The sequence below is a fragment of the Rhipicephalus microplus genome, chromosome X (assembly GCF_043290135.1).
Source record: "Rhipicephalus microplus isolate Deutch F79 chromosome X, USDA_Rmic, whole genome shotgun sequence".
In the NCBI taxonomy this organism is placed as follows: Eukaryota; Metazoa; Arthropoda; class Arachnida; order Ixodida; family Ixodidae; genus Rhipicephalus; species Rhipicephalus microplus.
This window is the reverse complement of record NC_134710.1, coordinates 9,932,026-9,944,239: the sequence shown is the minus strand read 5'-3', so window position 1 is coordinate 9,944,239 and position 12,214 is coordinate 9,932,026. Positions and strand designations below refer to the sequence as shown.

Below are 12,214 nucleotides of genomic sequence, written 5' to 3'. Positions count from 1 at the left end.
CGTGGTGGTCTAGTGGCTAAGTTACTCGGCTGCTGACCCGCAGGTCACGGGATCGAATCCCGGCTGCGGCGACTGCATTTCCGATGGAGGCGGAAATGATGTAGCCCCGTGTGGTCAGATTTGGGTGCACGTTAAAGAACCCCAGGTGGTCTGAATTCCGGAGTCCTCCACTACGGCGTCTCTCATAATCACATGGTGGTTTTAGCACGTTAAACCCCACATATCGATCAAATCAAAACGTACAGTAGAAGCTCGGTGATGTGAAACCGCGGCAGATACAAATTTGTGAAAATCCCCGGCCAAATTTCACTATGTTCATTGCGCGTAAATTCGAATGTACCAAACACATTTCTTAATCTTGGTGGGTGATATGAACTTTAGTACAGAAACCGTCGAACGAAGGCCGAGAGCAGCGTACTCTAACCCCCGTATTCGAGAACGCCCCTTCACTCTTCACAACGCTGCACCTTCACTCGGGAAAGCCGATGGAAGCGCCATCTCTAGACAGGACAAGTCACTGCATATCAGTGATGATTTGCTGCTATTCTGGAGTAGCGCAGCGTCATTTTCAGCTGAGCAGCGGCGCAGTGCTCAACTCTGTCGAGTGAAGGGTGAAAGTCGAGGAGCGTTTGTGAATACGGGCGGTAAGCTTCGGAAGTACGCGTGCGGCCGGCGCAGCGTCTTCTACGGTGCGTGCGATTGTTGTTGCCACAACCGCTGTGGACGAGACCGCGGTCGCTCTTGACAGGATCGTGTATGGCGACGATATAACCGACGGAACCCTTGAAGTGCGCACTCAATAAGTCGAAGCAGCGCTGCTTGCCGCAAACTCTGCGGACAAAACTGCGGCAGATGCGATCGTAGATGGCATAAAACGACTTGGTTATGGAAGTGAGTGCGCCGCCAAACGCACGGGGATCGTATGAGGAAACTACCGTTTGCCGGAACTGCCGCGCACAAAAACCTCGGTGGCGGCGACACGATAGCGATCTACAAGCTCCTACACTGTAAACAGAAATAAGCCGAGATGGGAGTTTTATAAACATCGTCTAGAGGGAGTAAAAAATTTACTCCCCAGTAGTAGGGAGTTTTTACATAGTGCCAGGGGAGTTTTTACATGGTGCCAGGGGAGTTTTTATTTACAACCATCGGGGAACTTTTTCAGGTCAGTATGGGAGTAAATTTTTTGCTTCGAACAAGAAAAAGATTACGTCAGCAGCTGTACTTTGCGCAAGCGTAACTTTAATTGCATTACTTTCAAAACACATAACAATTACAGTACACAAACATGTTCACAACGTTCACGTAATATTGCAACACTCACACTCACCACAGCTCCCCACCCGCGCTCCACACCCACGATTCAGTCACCGGGTAGGTATATAGGCATCACATTCTGACCTCCGATGTACCCTGGAGGGGCCAAATTTTGCTCTTAATTAAACAATAAACACGCACGGCGTAGGTATGAAGTTGCGGTGGCCTGATGTAAGCACTTCAACACACATGCCTTTTAACCTAAGCCTGCCTAATATTCAATATTTTTCAACTAAAGCGAAAAAGTTATCAGTTGGCGCTCTATCGTACGAGCTGAATTTGCATTAGCAGTACTGTTTGTGGATCCGTAAACTGCACTGAATCATATACAAAGCCGGCGCGGCCTTGAATGAACACATTAACGAGGCACATTCAGCAGCTTCAGCGATGAACCGAGGTAGACCGCCGCTACCGCGTCCGACGACTAGGCCTCACTCACGAGTACGGCACGGGGATTCGATGAATGACAGCTGGCGATCACGAAGTGCTTGCTGATGTGCAGTTTACGTCTCGTCATTTTTTCCATGCACAGAAATAGGTGTCCGCTATGCACGCAGTTTATGTGCAGTCGCGGTTCCTGTTGCTTGCACGCATTGCATGGGCATGCATGCACGCCGTATGCTGTTTCTGTGTGTCTCCGCCTCGTTCTGCACTCGTCTTCGAGTTAGTCATTTGACAGCTCCGGTCGCAAGGCGCAGAAGTCAGTTATTCATCCCAGCAGCCTTTATTTTTTTGTAAAACACATGCTTTGCCTCGCCGGTAGTCTGTGCTAGCTAGCTCGTAGAGCTCGCCACGGCGGCCGGTGCGCAGTGCGAGCTCGATAGGATGCCGGCTTGATGCTGACGGCATAGCGAGGCCTTATTACTGCTTAGATGTTGCAGCCGGTGAAACACCGGTGACACTCTGAGAATCCACCATCGACGGAGACGAGGCAAGTGCGTCGCCGGCGCAACTCTCGCACCGATTGCCGGCCAGCCTGCCGTAGTCGAGCGAAGCCTACTTCAGACCGCTTCGAAGTTTCTCACGGCGAAACTCCAGCAGCAGCCGCTGACGATCGTAACAGCTTACTTTTACTACCATTAATGTATTCTTCGAAGTTTTTGTTACTCGGCCCTTTGAAGTGTGGTATTCATGGCGTTTCGTTGAGGAATCGGACCGATGTGGAGCGTGGTTTAACGGTGTGAAATATATTGAAATGTTCACAGTAAATACCTACTGGTCGTTGCAATTCTTCGCTGCATGGTTAGCCACAAAAAGCACCTATGTTTCACACCGATGTGCAAACATATACCCGTACACACACACACACGCACGCACAGAGAGGGTTTTTAAAGCTCCCATAGGGAGTTTGTAACCACGTGACCTGAAATTCCCTGGGGAGTTTAAAAAGGTCATGTCGTTCTTAAACTCCGTGATTAAGCAGGAGGCGTTTTACGACGACATGTGCCGAGTTCACTCCCTATCAGGGAGTAAATAATTGGGGCAGGGGAGTTTTGGGGGCTCATGTGCTGGAGAAACTGCCATCTCGGCTGACTTTTGCTTGCACAGGTGCACAGGAGGGCACATAATGCATCTAAAGGTAGAGGATGCCTTCAGAAGCACGTAACTAAGTTTGTTAAGTGCATCACCGGAGTAGTATATAAGATACCCCTTTCTTGTGGACGTATGTACATTGGCCAGACCGGCCGATGTGTGAACGTGCGTCTCAGGGAACACAGAAGCTCGTTGAAAAATACACCTTACTCCCATTTAGCGTCACATTGCGTTTCGTGCAAGTGCCAACCTCTGTTTGAGAATACAATTGTTCTGTTCCGGCATCCTCATCAAACTACGCGCGAAATTTCTGAAGCCTATCACATTTCCAGGAATGCGGACCAATGTATAAGTCATCCTTCCTTCTCACTACTTGACTGTGAATTTAGCTACCTAGATAACCCTTAGACATGTGCCTTGATTACACGCTTCGCATGCTGCCCTTGATTTCGTCATAATCTTTTTTGACATGCGCATTTTGTGTTTATATATGTCCTTCCGATGTGGAAAATAAATCAGTTGATAGTTGAGCGCTCGTGTTGTGTGGTTCCTCGCTTCGTCCTTTGTGTTTTCTCTGCGCTCCCAGTTCGCTGAACGAAGAAAAAAAAAAAAGTTTTACTACGACAGCCACGCTGCTCAAAGTACACCGTTCAGACTACGAACAAAAACTCGTTAGCTTGAGAGAACTTACAATAGAAAAAAAATTGTCGTGCACGGCAGGTTTGCTACATTTGAATTTTACGGGCCGTAAAGGAAGCTGACAGCGCGCACGAAGCGAGACTAGTATGCCTGACCACACGTGCGCGTTCCGGACTGCATGGCGTTCCGAGGCCGCGCCCTTTCCCTACAGTGCGAGTGGCCATGCGAAGATGCAACTGGCAAGGTCAATCTGTCGCGAGAAAAGTGGTCTGACACCTATTGCGACAGACATCAACAGCAGCGAGACGATTGAAACGCGACTAGCTGACGGGGCGAATAGCGGAAACAAAAATAATAATTAAACGTTGATTTTAAATAGTTTTAAACTTATTCCTTGCAAAAATTAGTAGATTAATAAGCTATAGTCTTAGCTATGTGGTTCAGCGCCCTTTTTTTCGTTTAGTTTCAAGAAACAGTGGGCACATGCAGGCAATCTGGTAACATGAGCCAACGGATTTCGCGTGTATCTAGGCGATATGCTATCGGAGCTTGCGTTCAGCTCGGCGTGTTCTTTGGTTCGGCGCATTACCAGGTCAACGGAGCCATCGCTCAATTTTCCGTGGTGGTTTCAGGCACACCGTCAGAAGTTCACTTATTTTTTATGTCCATTTCAGAGCTCAACCACCTCAACCCTAAAACGGTTTCCCAGTGGAATCGATTACCTTCAGCGATCGTTGCCGCTGTTGGTAGTTATTTATTGCTTCCTTTGTTAGAATCAAGTGAATTGTTCAGTTGATGAAGGGTGTTTTGTTGTGCGGTATACATATTGTATTTGTTTTTCTGTATGTTACCCGCTGGCATTTTTCGTACATTTTTGTCAATCTCCATTATGTTGTGTATTCAGTGTACTTCCTACTATCTGGATAGGCTGTACTGTACTTGCCGCAAATTGAGCTTGTGTTCTGTCTTGTAATCATGTTGTATTTCCTCCACTGTAATGCCTTATAGCGCTGCGGGTATCAAATAAACAAATAAACAGAATGTGTAGATAGCCGCTCCTGCGTTCGCTGGCGCACGCCCGGCGTGCCTTCGCCTTCAGCGACTGTGAACGCGACAGGCTAACCAACAAGACGCTGTACTCTACGGCTGCCAAAGCAGTATTTTCGAAGTTGTCTCGCTGCAGTGGTTTTGAACGATTCATCAACGTGAGTTTTCGAAGTATTATGCTATTGTGCTCGTGAACAGTTGTCTCACAATTGCCTCTTGTGCATATTGCAACGTCATTTGGCTAATAAAACAACTTTGCTTCCTCAATCTTTGTTATTTGTTTCTTTTCTCTGTCGCATGCAATTAGCGAAACACAATTAAGGCACAACAAAATCACGCAATAATAAAGGTACATAGCAGGTCAGCAATAAGGAAAACAATTTCAATTTTGCGCCATGTAAGACAGATGCGCGACGTCCCTACCGCTTCCGGTTCTGACGTCATATTTTATTTTTACAATAAGCGGTCCTAACTGGGCTTTTCAGCATGCTTGCTGATTTTCCAGGCCAGATTCTGTTTCGACCATAAGAGTTTCCTATAAGTACACCTGAGCGAACTCTATCGCCAGTGTCTATGGGAGCTGAAACGCATGGCGCTTCAGCGAGCACGGGAATGATGGGTAGTACACGAATTTCTTAGTCTTCGTTGATTTAATATGTGGGGTGTAACGTCCCAAAATCACAATATGATTATGAGAGACGCCGTAGTGGAGGGCTCCGGAAATTTCGACCACCTGGGGTTCTTTAACGTGCACCCAAATCTGAGCACACGGGCCTACAACATTTTCGCCTCCATCGGAAATGCAGCCGCCGCAGCCGGGATTCGAGCCCGCGATTTGCGGGTCAGCTGCTGAGTACCTTAGCAACTAGACCACCGAGGCGGGGCTTTATAGTCTTCGTACTTTGCGCCACTTATAGCTTGGCGTGGCTTGAAGCCGCTCTGTCACGAAGCATCAATCGGCGAATCTCCAGCAGTAGCGCTTCACCACCTTAATCGTCTGGGATTACCATTTCGAAACGGGTCACTAGGCAAATCCATAACTAGTTATAAGTTCACACGGTCGCTGAACGATCGCCGCACCCGAATCCCTTCTGGTTCATTTTGGGAAACTCTATAGCTTCGTCATTCAAAGTTCGTCTTTTCCCCGTCACGCGCAGTTCCGGCCTGCCGTCACAGAGAGGCCGCGTTTCCAGCTTGCCACCAGTTTCGATATTATGCGATAACCAAATCTGGATTGTCCAAAAAATCACACGGCATATTCAATATGTCGCGGCCAATGTAAGGCAGACAGATGTAATGTTCCTAATATGTGATCGGTAACCTCACTTACAATGCTTTTTTGTTAAGTGTCTGCGAGGTTTGAGGGTGGCTTTTCACGACTGAATTTCATGTAAAAAAAGAAAGCTGTTGTGCCATCGGGTACACCACTCGCAAATAATATCCGTGCTTCCCTGTGCCTCCCCCCCCCCCCCCACACACACACACATTACAGCCGACCGGAAGTGACAGAGCGAGCGATACAGGCGAATCGCTCAGAGCTGGTTGGCTTTTACCCTCTCACCCACACGTCTCTGTTTCTATTTCTTCTTATCTATTCCACGGCAACACCCACAAAAGACGCGCTGTCTTGTTTGCTACAGCTACCCCATGACTGTTTCCTAGTCGAAATTTTGTATCACTCGCGTGAAAACGCAACCGCACAGCAATGAAAAAAAACGCGCTTCCTGCGTGAATGCGAGCATATGGTCGCTAGAGCCAAGAAGAGGGAGGCAGCACTCCTCATGATCATCTGAAACCTTCCAGAATGTGTCTCCGCACTCTTTCGATCGCTCGAGCGATGGTCGAATGAAAGCTCGTAAAAGAGCCATGCGGGGCTTTCGGTGGCAATGGGTAGTACACGGTTTCCTTAGTTACAGTTTCATTAGTTACATTAGTTCATTAGTTGGGTAGTACAGTTTCATTAATTGCAAGTTAGCGCTGTGTGTGTGTGCATTTCTCCTTTGTGTGTGTCCTTGTCGTGGTGCGCCATACCGGTGAAAATGGTGGCAACCGTCTGGGGAGCACGCTAGTTCACAATGGTCACAATCAGTTTTCATTTTCGCCTTCAATTTTTTGCTGCGCTTAACGTCAAGGGCTGGCTGCACAGTGGGAAGTTTGCGCTTCTTTGAGGGCATCGATAAGTATTTCGGACAACTAGGAAAGAGACATACAGCGTCTTCTTTTAGCGTCCACTTACCACGTGCTATGGTGACCACTTCACCATTGACGTTGTAGATGAAATATCCAACGAGGTCCTCTGACTGGAAGTGCAGGTCACACACGACACAACAGCGGGCGAGTTCTTTGTCGAGCCTCAGAATGGCGCGCTGCTATTAGCGAAGACGCAGCCTTCGGCGGCCTGAAACAGTGCCCCTTCTCGCTGGAAGACAGCAACGAGTAGTAGCCACTCCTGCAGAGCTGGTCACAAAACACCAGGGGCGTAGCCAGGGAGCGGCACAGCGGGCCCGTCACCTCCCCCCCCCCACCATATATATATTTTTCGCCATGGCAGAGAGAGCGAAAAATGACCACTTCAACGTCCCCAACACCCGTGCAGACGCCTCGCTAGACCATATCAACACCGGGGCTTCAATGGTGACGATGCCACTGAATGACAATACGGCGATAACACCAAATATCGCAGCATTAACGAAACGACCCAGTAAAATCGATGCAAACGCGGTGCACATCACGGGCGCTGCTTCGCATCGCCTTATCGTCCCTTTTGGCGCGAATTTTTCATTACAAAGCTCGCGGCATTATCTTGGCGCATAGATAACCAACGCGAGCAAGAAAAGCGCACGCTTAGGCGCCCCTGCCCGTTGCGTCTACCGGCGCAGCTCGCAGAAAGGGGTTAGGCGCCGGGGAGGAGCTTGACAACTGAAACTATCTCGTAATGTTGATCCGGGTACCGCGAAAGAATACACAATAGGCCCGGCAAAGCATTTAGCCACCTGCAACGTCAGACACGACTGGCGCGCCAAGTGAAGTCGTCACTCCGCGCTTCACCCCCTCTCCAACGTCTTCCTTAAAGGGACACTAAAATCAAATAACAATTTACGTCAGGGTCAAGCTCAATGTATGACATCTAAAACGACAATATTAACAACAGTGCCCTACTTAACGAGATATTGAGGTAAATGCACAAGAACACAAGCGCCGCGGTAGGACATTTTGAAAATGATCCCTATGACATCAGACGAACCGCCTACAATTAATCACTAGTGATCGATCTAACTGCACTACATAACCTTCCGTGCATCAAGAGACGCAATAAAATGCTGCTTTTTGATTTCTGTTTGATTCATGAAAAAAAAGAACCACCGGACGTGGCCCGAGTGATTCGAAAATTCAATTTTTGCGTGGTTACACGAGACATGTGGTGCCATCTAGCGGGGTGCAGTTGAAACAAAAATACAATCTCGAAGCCAATGGCGGGAAATTAATCAATGGCCATTGTTGCTGCGGTAGCTCACACTGCTTTTGGTCTGCTGCTACGAGCGCCATAAAGCCGAGCAACATTGTGCATGACAACAGTGACGTGAGTCGGTCCGCTTTTTGAGACGGGTGCGCTAAGCCGATGCGGAGCACTAAAATGTGATTTTATTTCAAAATAGGCCCTTCCTTGGCACAAAAGTAACATTACGAGGTTTCTGGACCGCCATTTCAACAACCAACTTCGACTTAACAGTTGACTTTAGTGTCCCTTTAACCCCGGCCGCCGTAGTCAGCCCAACCGTGGCGCCCGAGCCTGTCGCATCTGACCCCCCCCCCCCCCCCCCCCCAAAGTGAGCAAACGCGGCGACACTATGATCTTAGACCGGCGGGGGAAAAAGCAAACTGCCTCGCCGCGTTTCGCGACGTCGCCGCCAACCGACGTCCGCGTCAACTTTCACCGCAACCTCGTTGCCGTGGACGCTCAACCAGCTGCGGACCCTGCGGAGCCCCTCGAGGTTCGGAGGATCTGCTCGCCGAACGTCAGTTGGGAGCTCCTCACGGACAACACCTGCGTAGGGGTCGTCTACGGGGTCGACGAGGACTTGAATGCCGCTGAAATCGCGGAAAACATCGACTCGCGTTCCGGTCGTCTCGTGTGCAGGCGTGTCACCTTCACCTTTGAGGGAACCACTATACCAGCGGAGGTTTTCCTCTTCAAACTGCGCAGGCCGGTCTGCCCCTTCAGTGAGCCCGTTTCGGCGACGCCACGAACACCAGCTCGCGAGACGAGCGCTACCTCCGGTGTAGCGGCAGAGCGCGCTCGTCGTATTCACTGCACCGGCACCCATCCAACCAACCAGCCGCGCTGCCCTGCCTGGCAGATCCAGCGCAAGGACCCACTGCCTCTTCGTACGGCCCCGTGACCCGCCGTCAGGCGTTGGAGAAACGCAGGACCGCTGTCAACATCAACAACAGCGCGGAGGTCGTGAAGGGTTTCCGCGGCGCTCTCGTCGGTGGCGACCGAACCACTTTCGATACCGCCCTCCACGAGTGCCCCTCCAGCCTCGTGAAGTGCAACCTACAGCTGTGCGTCGCCGCCGCCCGTTTTTACTCATGCTGTTCCCGCCGCCGCCGAAGCTCCGAGAGAGACCACGCCGCCGCCGCACAATATTTTGCGGCGCGCCGCCATTTGTCACATTTTTTGCCCGAACGGGGAATCTGGCCATAAAATACATCACTTCAGCTGCTTTTCTGCAGGTCTAAGATTTCTGAGAGCGACATTTGCGCTGTCTCGACTGCCCTGTTTCCATGTTTACATGCGCCGTCAATGTAGGGGCCATAATACAACTTCTGAAGATGCACACTCGAGCGCGGTATTCGATCTTGGCGATTCTTGTTCTTTCAGCGCCCTTCGTGACGCCAGAATAGTGATTCACGTGACATGATTAGGGCACATACTCTAGAATGGTTCATATACGAGGAATTTTGAGTTGCAAGTTGGTTTCTACCCTGATCTGCCATTCATTCGCCACCCCAGTTCTGCCTCGCGTCTCGTAGGGTTATCATGCGCTATGAAGTTGTGATTTCGCTGCATTTTGCGCGTTTCCGATTGCGCAAGTGAAAACGGAGTGTAGCCGAAAAGCTCGAAATCCTGATAGACTACACTTAACGCTTCCATTGCACACATTCTTTACGAAGACAGAAAGGTCGAAGAGAGTGTAAGAGTTGTAGAGTGTAAGAGAGTGTAGTGCGGTGTAATCGAGGACAAATGCAAAGGAAAAGGCTCCGAATTATTTCATTCTCCGAACGAACTCTTTACAGCGAAGACAAGCCAGCTCTCCTCAACAAAAGCCAGCACGCATCAACGGTTTCTGTATATTTTTTTTGCGAGAAGAATAATATGGACACTCTATACAGGCTTATCATCCCGGTCATGTTCCATATAAAGTCCAAATTAAGTACTTTTGTACGCACAACCTATGCTATTTCCACGAAAAAGAATCTCACGAGCGCTATATATAGCGAGGAACGCTACTGAAGCATAGATGAAACAAGCTGGCCATCTCCATCGCACGGACAGCGCATGCATCACTCCGCGAGCAATGCTACACCATCGATGGTTTCTAGACCGGAAAGGAAACCCTGTCTGCCTTTCGCTGGACGGAGTGTAAAGGGATACTCAGACAGGAGGCTGCGTGGCTCGATGCGCATCTGGGAACTTTGAACACAAGGTCGCGAGTGCTAGCTCGCGTTCGCTATTTTAGCAGGCATCAGAGAACGGCTCTTTTACCCTTCACTACACCCTATGATATCACTGTACGAACCCTGCCTTTTTTCCCGAAGCAGCCGTATTCCCCTACACTGGCGTTTTACAGTTTAGCGAGACCAGATGAAAAACAGCTGCAGCCTATGTTCATTATGGGGCTACGAACTCGTATCGCACGGTGTAAAATGTAAAGTCGTCGAAGGGTTTTGTGGCCATAACACTGGTTACATCGCCTCATACTTAGTGTGTTCTCTTCAAAGAATTGAGATCGAAACTGTTTTCAACTGTCTTGAAGTTTATGACACTTCTCTACTGCACACCTTCGCCTTGATCTTTTGAGGAACTACAGCGAACTTTGCAATGTAGATGCGCTCCTTCTCAAGTTTTGTGATAATGTTCATTAAAGTGTGATGCACACAAATATGTTCAATGCAACCCCAGACAACCATGCTACCATAAAAATATAATTCATCTGACTCGTCGCATACGGAGCTTAAGAATAGTCATTCCTAATGTAATGATAGTGCTAACAGAAGCTAAAATGAAGAGGCTAGCAACGAGTACCTTAGCCATGCCTGCACTACATATGAAAGAAATCCCTTCAGGTTCTAGAGGTCGATTACTCCTGCATCGTCTATGCCCTTATTGTTTATTCCTGATGGCCAATTCTCTTGAAATCTGGAAGCTATAGCAAATGCCTTCAATAATTACTTCAAATGAATAATTACTTCGAATGAATAATTACTTCGAATGTGTTTTTTTCTACCGCTAACGGCATCACTCCATTTTATACGCGCAGCAAACTACATGATCTTACTAATATTAAATTGAGCTCCTCTGAAATGCATAACCTAACAGTAATATTGAAGTTACGATGCACTCTGGCCCAGGCGGTATGCCAAACATATTTTAAAAGTGGTACTCAGTGTGGTGTGCTAATTATCTTACTGTAACATTGAAAGACGTATATCTCTGCGACAATTCCCAATCTGTGTAAACAAACAAACAAACACCGTGCCACTAGGTCTGGAAAAAAGCAAATTATAGGCAGACATCTTTGCTTTATATACCAGCTCCACACTTTTGGAGCATATGATCAAGAAATACTGTGTAGAATATAGGCTACATAGTTGCTTGAATTTACACACGACATTGTTGCGTCCCTTAATGAACGAGGACAGAATTATGCCATATTTATTGTCTATTCTAAGGATTTTCACATGGTTTGCCATGCCAAACTTCTACCTTCGTCACAATTTTGCCGATAATCTGGTTGATTGGATAACAAAATTACTTTGATCGCACTCAAAATTTGTTACGTTTAACCACACGAAGTCATCTGAAGTACAGATCACGTCAGGGCTGCCTGGAGGCTCAGTGCTTGGGTCACTTTTGTTTATTATTTGTATAGGTGACATAGCCGACGTTATGTAGATTTGGGTAGTTCATAGATTATTTCTGACTCGAATAATTTAATGGAGTCCTCTTCGAGTTCTGCATAGAAGTTCTTGTCCTCAAGTTGCCGATAGCCTTCTATCTAAAATTACTATCGCGCCAGCCGCCCTATCGCCCCTCTGTCATTCTCTCTCCTTCCTTCCTTATTTTTTCCCTTTTTTGGTACTCCTTTGAATTTTGAGTCTGTTTACTGTTTACGTGGCTTCTGCTGTCTCTATTACTTATGTTTTGCCCAAACGTACCACACGTGCCCACTCTAAACGGGGCCTCTCTCACCCTTCACTCTTTTGCTAGCTCCAGCGAATGAGATGAGAACTGTTTGGCACAGCATATGCCACTACTGTAAAACATCACTAATTTGTCGCTCTCTCCAGTTTTTTTTTTTTTTTTGCACCACCATGTCGATGCGGCATGTTCGCATAGTGTCGCACTTATTCACAAACCTTGACCAAGACCGGTGCAGCGGTCGAAACCAATGGA

General features: G+C 48.2%; 1 protein-coding gene across 6 annotated transcripts in view; it reads right to left on the bottom strand.

Moving 5' to 3' along the window:
- LOC119175652 (nucleolysin TIAR) overlaps positions 1–12,214 on the bottom strand; it is a 153,010-nt gene that overhangs the window by 98,106 nt on the left and 42,690 nt on the right. The window contains exon 1 of one of the 6 annotated variants that reach the window (XM_075881805.1): positions 6,773–6,891. The exons of the other annotated variants lie outside the window; for them this stretch is intronic. The gene's annotated coding sequence lies outside the window, so the exon portion shown is untranslated. Of the gene's footprint in view, positions 1–6,772; positions 6,892–12,214 lie in introns of those variants that run through there. 6 annotated transcript variants of the gene reach the window in all.